Source organism: Osmerus mordax, chromosome 2 (genome assembly GCF_038355195.1).
Source record: "Osmerus mordax isolate fOsmMor3 chromosome 2, fOsmMor3.pri, whole genome shotgun sequence".
NCBI lineage: Eukaryota > Metazoa > Chordata > Actinopteri > Osmeriformes > Osmeridae > Osmerus > Osmerus mordax.
The window spans coordinates 3,345,942-3,355,913 of NC_090051.1; the positions used below are offsets into that span (position 1 = coordinate 3,345,942).

The following is a 9,972-nucleotide window of genomic DNA, read 5'->3' on the forward strand; positions in this document are numbered from 1 at the left end:
TATCTTTGTATAATGATGTGAAGCATGACGAGGCCGTAAGTACAGGCTGGATGGGCCTGTTCACGGGTCTGAAGGTCTGGTAAGGTCTTACTGATAACATAAAGGTAGCTTACTAATAGGACTCGACTACACAATCTAAACTAGTCTTTAAAACAATGTGCAAAACACCTGGAGAGCTAACACACAACGTTAACAATGTCATTTACAGTGTTTCTTAACGATGTCATCTCATAGCACTGGCACCTATGCGAAGGAAAAACTGCACACATACAGGCAATCCTTAAGTGGGTTCTGAGTCTAACACGAAAGAAAAGTCACCTAGTCAGCAGAAACCGTATTCAACAGTATGATCTTTCATATACATGAAAACCATTACAAGACAAGTGTTATAAAAAAAACATAATAAATAAGAATGGTATCAAATAAATCTGTGAGGAATATGACACATTAATGGCACATAGTCAACATTGACATGTTTAAGTTATGGAAAACGTACTGCAATCCTACAATCATTGCTTCAGGAACAATCGGTCTACAGATGGAATGTATTTTTGTTAAATTCCAGACAATTTTAATCAAACTCCTCCTTAAGACTAGTTTATAAGTGGAGGTGACTTCAAACATTCAAACCACATGCTACTGGCAGACACAGCCAAACTACTCGCTCACAAAAAAAAAGCTGTGAGTTCAAACTCTGATTCGGCCACTGAGTTCTTGACATGAGATAGTTGTATTCAAACCTACTACTAAAAGCTGCCAGTATTCAACATGTTAACAGTCAAACACTAAAAAGGTAAACCTCTCTCAGAATGTGCAAAATGGAAAAGGCAGAAATAAAAGTGACTGTTTCTTACAGTTTTTTCAACATAAAGATGTAATGCTTACAAAAAACAAAACAAAACAAAAACATTTCTGTCAGTTGAGCCAAAACACACTTTGGTAAGGTATTTTTCAACATCACATAGATGATCGAAAATAACATGTAAAACATCAATAAATAAATACAACAAAGCATGAACAATCGTCGGCGTGTTTCACACGGCGACACCATATTTACACGGTTACACTTAAAGTGCCTTCTTCTGAATCTTCAGCCACGTCTCACAGGCCACTGCGTTTTCAGGGAACTGAGCTGCGTTCAAGGACGTAAAGGTGGACGCAACGGAAACCAAACGATGAGGAGGTGCAGTCTGGAGCCGGGCGAGAGCCCTCCTCCCCTCTCACCCCCCTGCGTCCAATCAGCTTCCTGAGGGCTGGGACTGAGCCCCGCCCCCTTGCGGCTCAGCCTCCGCTGTGCTCTGCTCGGCGCCGGCGGGGGCGGGGCCTCCGGGCGTCAGGGAGGAGGAGCTGACCCCGTTGGAGGTGCTGACGGAGCAGTGCTGGATTGCCTCCTCCTGGGGGCTGCCTGGGATGGACATGTCCTCGCAGCTGTCCTCGCGCTCTGTGGCTGAGAGGACACAGACAGCTCAACACAGGCACAGGGAGCTCAACACAGGCACAGGGAGCTCAACACAGGCACAGACAGCTCAACACAGGCACAGGCAGCTCAACACAGGCACAGGGAGCTCAACACAGGCACAGGCAGCTAAACACAGGCACAGGCAGCTCAACACAGGCACAGACAGCTCAACACAGGCACAGGGAGCTCAACACAGGCACAGGGAGCTCAACACAGGCACAGACAGCTCAACACAGGCACAGGGAGCTCAACACAGGCACAGACAGCTCAACACAGGCACAGGGAGCTCAACACAGGCACAGGCAGCTCAACACAGGCACAGGCAGCTCAACACAGGCACAGGCAGCTAAACACAGGCACAGGCAGCTCAACACAGGCACAGGCAGCTCAACACAGGCACAGGCAGCTAAACACAGGCACAGGCAGCTCAACACAGGCACAGGCAGCTCAACACAGGAATCACCCGTGTTGGACAACTTCCCTGCACATTCATCCCTCAATTTAAATGTTTTCATTGCTCTGACTGATAAATCTTCAAAACACAATCAAACTACTTCTAGAAGTACCTTGTCTGGAACATTCTAGCGCTGTGAATGGATACTGTAGTTCATGCTGTACTGGAGACTAACTATGAGTCATCGTGAGCTAGGGCTTTCACATTTTGCCCCGTGTATTTCAGATGCTGTGATTTGAAGTCCACAAATTTATCCAAGACTAGCATATGGGTGATATAATCCCCATCCTGTTAAGGCTGTTTCTCTCCAAAGTCAGTTTAAACCCATGTCATGTATGTGCGATACTTTCCGGGGCATGTGGCACTGTTTCAGGCGCCCCTCTGCCCCCCCCATTTGTGTCTTGTTACCTTGCCAACTACTGCAGCGACAGATGATTACAGCACCTGATTTTAATGATGCTCACACTGGAGAGTAGGCAAGATTTGGAGTGGAAATGCCAGCAGCTGTTAGTCAGTTGCATTGAATTAATTGGATCGCGGTGGAAAAAAACCACACACACAAAAAAAAAACCTTGCTTTGACTCGTAAAGGAATAAGGATCATCGTGATCATTAATATTGGTAATGATATGGAGTCAGTCGAAATGGCACTTAATGAATGATTGCGTTTGGTATTTGCGAGCTGCACGCTCCAGAAAAAGGGCAGACGAGCATTTTAAAGGCCTCGGGTTTGAGGGCTCTCTCTCTGAGTCCTGATCCAGCGGATGTCGATCGGACGATTTAGTGCGAGTTAATGTCAGCCCCCCCCCCCGACCTGCCATCTCCCCCCGCTGAAGGTCGTCTCCAGAGTAAATGTGCCTGGGGTTGTGTTTTACGTTCAAGTGAATATTATCACCCCTAATAGCATTAAGCACAGAAGCGGAAGGAAGGCAGGGTCTGTGTGAAGCTGCGTCGCAGCCTAGCGTAGCCGGTTACCCTGGTTACCCCCCCTCCCTCTCTCTGATGTGATTCTCCTCCACGAGCAGATGGAAGGTCCGGCCTGCCAAGAGGAAGCCCGGCCCGGCGTGTTTGGAGGGCAGGACGGGTAATTTCATCCCACCTGCCCCAAGCAGCGTCTGGGCTGGAGGACGGCAGGGGGAGGGGGGGGAGGGGGGGGCCAGGATGGAGTCATGTCTTGGTCTGCCTCGTGGTGGTGCTGTCCGAGTAGCCCGTCAACCCTGCTCTCCCTTCCTCAACCATGCTGCTCTTCACCTCCCCCCCGCCCGTCACCTTGCATGCAAAACCAAACAAGGCCTGGCGTCGACAGCCCCCGACCCAGCCTGGGCTCCCTCACTCCCCCCCCCCCCCCCAACACACACGAGGCAGGTACGCACAGTGAACACAGCCACTGGGCCCTGGGCCGCTGGGCCCCTCCCGCCCTGAGAAAGGCCGGTCTTGTCAAGCTCTCAGCTTTAATGGACTCGGTTTGAAAGCAATCATTGTCAATAGAAGTGAGGGTGTGTGTGAGCGCAGCCCAGGGCTGTGTGTGGGTGATCTGCATGGAGGGTGGTGTTTGAGAGGACAAAGAAAACAAGGATAGAGAGGGGCTTAGGTGATATCTCGGAATCGGTGGGATTTAAAACACGCCTCCACCATGTCTTACATAACATTTAGTCATTGAGCAGACGCTCTTATCCAGAGCGACTTACAGTAAGTACAGGGACATTCCCCCCCGAGGCAAGTAGGGTGAAGTGCATTGCCCAAGGACACAACGTCATTTTGCACGGCCGGGAATCGAACCGGCAACCTTCAGATTACTGGCCCGACTCCCTAACCGCTCAGCCACCTGACTCCCTAAGACTTAGGATGTGGAATGGCAGCCGTTCATTTCGACCGCAGGTAGGGGCGGCGGAGGCAAACGCCCGATCCCTCGCTCACGTGACCGGCAACAGGACCGTGCAGATGAAGACCGCGCTGATCAAGACCGCGCAGACGAAGACCGCAGATGGCCCGCTTCGGCTTCCCAGACTCGGGCGGGCAGATCCTAAAGGCATGGTTAACGTTAAGCTGCAGACGCTTCTCCACAGCGTGTGGGTGTCAGTTCTGACGAAGGGAAAGCGCGCTCTGAAGACGGGGCCATGTTGTCGGAGACAAGCTTCTTTTTTTTGGAACAACTGTTGGTACGCGGCTCCCCGCCCCTCCCAGGCCTGCGGGGGGTATTCTTACTGCTCTCTAACATCGCACCAATGGGGCCTGGCGCTCGATTGTCGGCTTGTGGTGATGGACTGTCGGGTTCGGTGAACGGCGTGTGCGCCCCCCGCCAGGAAAATGACAAGGAAAAAAAAAGAGAAATAAATCTCAAATGGAAATATACGGGTTTAAACAGAACACACCCAAACGACAGGCGCACAACTTGTCTCAGAACATGCCGAGTATGAATAGTCGAACTCCAAGTGTCTCAATGGGAGAGCAGCGGAATGTCTCCATTTCTCAGGAAGTGTGAGGGGAGAGCGGGGTGGAGATGAGCCGGCGGACATTCAGGACGTATTTCACGGGCGTCAGCGGGCGGAGCATAATGGTACATTACTCACTGTGATAGGCAGATTTCCTCTGCATGGCGGTTACAGGGCAATCTTTATGGGCCAGGAGGAGCTGCTTCAGCTGGGACACCTCGTTCCTCAGGAGGGTGACTTCACTCTGCCAGGGGAGACACACAACAGCACTCAATAACACGCTCACACAGGAGATCTGACTGAGGGCGTAATGCGCTCACTCTCACTCACTCACACACACCCCTGGACACAGAACACACACACTCTCAAATACACACACACACATCCCTGGACACACAACACACACACCCCTGGACACAGAACACACATCCCTGGACACACAACACACACACATCACACACACATCCCTGGACACACAACACACACACACACCTGGACACAGAACACACACACACAACACACACACATCACACACACATCCCTGGACACACAAAACACACACACATCCCTGGACACACAACACACACACACATCACACACACACACACATCCCTGGAAACACAACACACACACAAACCCACACACGCCCTTATGGTCGCACCCACTGACAAAGACCCACTTTTACAGCCCGCTCGGCAATCTTGAGCCTGACATTCACACCGACGTGGCTGGATCTGTGTGTTGGCAGAGGCCGTATCTAAGGATGACCTTCTCTCCAGGCATCCCGGACCCTCGCTAACAGACCCACCCCAGCCCCGTGGTCGTACAGCACGAGTGGAGGTTGGAACACCAAACATATCTTCATCTTTTATCTTTCTTATCTGGACTCCGTCTCCCAGGGTCGTTTCCCGGAAACCAGAATCTGGGCCAGGCTTCCATTTGGTATTATGACTAGTGATAACATCCACTCAGATCTCTGGGCTCTGTCAGTGCGATAGGCCCATGCATCCCTGCACTGCCAGCTCCTACACCCTCCAGCAGGAAGAGGGTTAGGGTTAGAGAAAAGAATCCGAGGAGGGGCGGGCGGGCGGGTGGGAGGGACCATGAGGCACTTTTTTTCAATGATGTCGTTTCCTGCTCTATAATTACGGCCCTTTACTGGCTCCTGACCAGCAGACTTGTCAGAGGTGAGCTGTTCCGATTGTCAGCACAACTTTGCGGATGCAGCCGAGATTTACTCCCCTCTGTCATAAGTGCTCCCATGGGATCCTGGGATTCTGCATGCCATAAAGAGGGCAGCATTACCCTCAAGGTGACTTTAACTGGATTTAGAGCAGTTTAGGGCTGTCTCTACACGGCAGATTTAAACCCCGTTCTCCTTTAGAGGACTGCGGACGGCTTAATCTATTAGTTTAAAAGCAGCCAATTTATTTGAATCCATCTGTTTGGCCTTGCCAACGCTGGCAGGAGTGTGTTGTTGTGAGACAGATTTAAAAACAGCTGCTAGAACCCTATGTAGCTCTCCAGCACCCTGTTCTCTGCCTCTCCCGCTACCGATACATCCGCTGCTGTGAGGACGAGGTTCTCTCTCTCTCCTCCTCCCCTCCTCCTCTCCTCCCTCTCCCCTCCTCCCCCCTCCTCCTCTCTCTCCTCCGCCTTCCTACCCTCCTCTCTCGCTCTCCCTCTCTCCTCCCCTCCTCTCTCTCTCCTCCCCTCCCCTCCTCCTCCTCTCCTCCCCCCTCCTCCTCTCTCTCTCCTCCGCCTTCCTACCCTCCTCTCTCTCTCTCTCTCTCTCCCTCTCTCCTCCCCTCCTCTCTCTCTCCTCCCCTCCTCTCTCTCTCCCTCTCTCCTCCCCTCCTCCCCTCCCCTCCACACAGTGCAGGTGCAGTAATCTTGCAGGGCTGTGGTGTTCATCTGGTGCTTGTAGAAGCTGCATGGACTAGCTATCTGGAGCCAGCCACTCTGCATTTCACAACAAAGAACCGCTAGGCTGAAATGAAGCCCACATTATTAGTTTCCTATGCTGGAGATCTGCTACAGGGCTATCTTACACAGTGCATAACTACAAGGAGTTAAACTGCAGGAAATCGATATGTCTGTACATAGATCCTGTTAAATATGTAACCGGGTTTGTCTGCCGGGGGAGCTCCTCCCACCGCAGAGCGGAGAAGTTGAACTGTTTTCTAAGTTTGTGAGTTGATAGAAAGTGTGAAAGCGGGCTTTACCGGGCACCGGAAACCTATGGGCTGCGTGTTCTGACACCTCATTAAAAAGCCAGTTGAGGATGATGTTAAAGTAATCGTGCATCATTAGAGCCAGCTTCTCTGATCAGCTGAGCCAATGTGTCGGCATGGGAGTTATTAACCCCCCCCCCCCCCCAGCTGATTAATGCCCTCGTATAAAAGAACACTTTCGTTCTCCGACATTCAATTTTCGCCACGAGTTGTTCATTCCTCATAGTTAACAGCCCCTCTCTCTCTCTGTCTGTCTGCGCCCTCGCTGTCCTCCTCCTCTCCTCCTTCCCTCCCTCCCTCTCTCGCTCCGCCTCCCCCTCCTCCATCTGCATCCGCCTGCATCGAGTTCAACCTGAGGAGGCAACAATGATGACCATCAAACGGTGACATCCTGTCCCCCCCCCCCCATCCTCCGTGAAGGAACAGCGACTGAATAAACCCACCTCCGGTTTTCCCTCTTCCCCTCCTCTTCATTCTACGTATTCACCCCCCCCCCACCTCATGTCTTACTCTGCCTCCATAGACGAATAAGACAGCGGGCAAATAAACACCACATCTCATGTAATGGTGTGAACGTCGACAGCGCCCCCGGCTCACACTTATCAACAGAGACAACAGCTACGTGAACTGTTTCGAACTTGTCAGCGTCGCATCCTAATTGCTTCCTGCGAAGTGAAGGTTCAGAACGACACCTTTCCCTGGGAGATTCCAGGCCATTCCGAGACGGGAGCGCAGACACGCTCGGCGTGCGGCTGACATCTGGAGGATACATCTTTATTGACAGGGACGTGTCCGATGTGGCGGGGCCCTCCTCGCACGCCCCTCCTCGCACGCCCCTCCCTCGCACGCCCGCCGCTGTCACCGCGCGCCTCTCCTTAATCGCCTTTAACGACTTCATCACCGCAGACGGGGGAGACGCGAGCACTCGGAACACACACACACACACTCATGCACACACACCAAAAAACTAAACAAAGAGTGCACACATGCACACCTGCAAGCATGCGCGAACAGGGAAGTGGAGCTAGAGGCGCGGTGTCAGAGCGCTCACGGTGATGTCACAATAACCATTTATTCACTTTCGCGTTTAAATCCAATTTCATTCGATTTCATTTGAAGCGAGATGCAGAGGGAGGATTTGAACCTGCAACCTCTTGATCGGCGGTCAAATGTTGAGCTGGGCGCCACCGGAGCTGAACTCGCCCCCTGGCGACAGTGTTGCGTACCTGCAGCTGTCCGTTCGTGGAGTTGAGGTCCTCGGCCTTCTTCTCCAGCGACTGCACCCACACCTTCCTCTTCTGCCTGCAGCGCGACGCCGCCGCCACGGTTACGCTCCAGGAACTTGCGCCTCTTCTCGTCCGGGTCCTCGCTGGTGGCCCTGCGACGCCGGACCCCTGTGCTGGGGGTGTGCTGGGTGGGGGGCGCAGGGGAGGCCTGGGGGGGCGGAGGCAGGAGGTCAACGTAGCACAACAACCTCACACACTCACCCAGCTGCAGAGGTGCGAGGGGCTCTACGTGTGGGAGGGGCTCTACGTGTGGGAGGGGCTCTACGTGTGGGAGGGGCTCTACGTGTGGGAGGGGCTCTACGTGTGGGAGGGGCCTCTACGTGTGAGGGGGGGTCAGAGTGTGTTCTGATGATGTGGTGGGTTGGTGGTGTTAGTGGTGGTGCTGTTGATACTGGGGGGTCCTGGTGATACTTACAGGCGTCTCGGTGGTGGAGGTGGCGGGCTGCTGGAGGGACTGGGGACAGGGCTCCTCTGAGGGGGGCCGGGGAGGGGGGCGATGGGGGCCGGGGAGGGGGCGATGGGGCCGGGGAGGGGGCGATGGGGGCCGGGGAGGGGGCGATGGGGGCCGGGGAGGGGGGCGATGGGGGCCGGGGAGGGGGCGATGGGGGCCGGGGAGGGGGCGATGGGGGCCGGGGAGGGGGCGATGGGGGCCGGGGAGGGGGCGATGGGGGGCCGGGGGAGGGGGGCGATGGGGGCCGGAGGCGGGGCCGGAGGCGGGGCAGGGGCGGGCGCGGAGGTGTGGGTGACGGCGTTGCTCTGGACGGCCCCAGCATCGCCGCTGGTTACCTGAGGGAGCTGCGGGCTCAGAGCTGCCTTCGGCTTCTGACGAGGAGACACACCACAAACAGTCCCTTCACAACTCTGTGAGGACATTCCAAGAAAAGACAGGAAACATCACGTACACAGAGATGTAAATGATGATATTAATACACGGTATCATTAACGGGGATGATCGCCAATTAGACTTCAGAACAAAGACTTCATGGGCTGTCCTCTGGAAAGCTGTCATGGCCAGTGCTCTATTCCCCTGATGAGCTGGAGATCTCCGCCTGTCAGGGAGAGCGCCTCTTGGGTATGTTTTGGCTAACGCCCACACACACACACACACACACACACTTCCCATCCAGTGCCCAGCTCCCCTACACCATGTCCCACAGCATCTGTCACCACTGCACGTTAAACGATCTCCGAAGCAAAGTCACCGGCACGCCCAGAGGCACTGCCAGCAGACACCAAACACGTCGGCGGCCCAAACACCACAAGCCGATTCGTCCTGTTCGGACCACAGCTTTCAAAAATTATATTTATACCAAAAAAAAAACGGTTTGTAATCACTGTTTAGTGAGCTTTAACATGCACTAAAACGCAGGTCCATATCGCTACGTGTCTATAGATAACGGCCTGTAATTTAAAGGCGGCATTCAACACCGTCAAATGGTGAATAAACAAGCTGAAGTGTGAACGAGCCTTCGTGGTTCCATAACAAAGTGAAACGGAATACATTTACATGGGGAGACAAGAGGAGCACATTGTTCTAACAACTACCTTTGCCAGACCGATCTATCTACCAAATTAGTTTATCGTGTAATACCCTTCCAGAAGCTCTTCTGGCAGAAACAAGATATTATTCTCCTGGAAGGACCCATAGAAGGAGGGAAGATTCATATTTCATCGCTTCGCCCCCACAGAAACCTCATCAGTGTAATAACCCTCTAACCCATGGGTGTTGTTCAACCATCTGCTACTATATTACTTATCTTTATTTTTGCAACTAATTAACAGCATAATCTTCTAAATTCAGCAAGTTAATTATCATTATTGTGGTCTTTGGCAGCATCATCAGTCCTTGTACAGCGCCGTCTCAGTGCCCCCGGAGAGGCGTGCGGGGCGAGGAGCGCGCGGGGGGGGGGTGGGGAGCGCGCGGGGGGGGGGGGGGTAGGGGGGGGGCGAGCTGGAGGGGGGGCTGTTTTCTTGACGTGGGCTCATTAGGTGTTTGCTGATGAGCTGAGTGTGGCGGAGGGTGGTGGTGGGGGAGGGGGGTGATGGGGGAGAGTGTACCCAGGGTGGGGGGGTGGAATGGGGGGTGGGGGGGGGAGCGGGGGGGTACA

The 9,972-nt window shown here is 53.6% G+C and overlaps 1 pseudogene; it reads right to left on the reverse strand.

Moving 5' to 3' along the window:
* Positions 1–891: 891 nt before the first annotated feature.
* The window catches only part of LOC136959643 (cyclic AMP-dependent transcription factor ATF-2-like), a 9,847-nt pseudogene continuing 766 nt past the window's right edge, over positions 892–9,972 (reverse strand).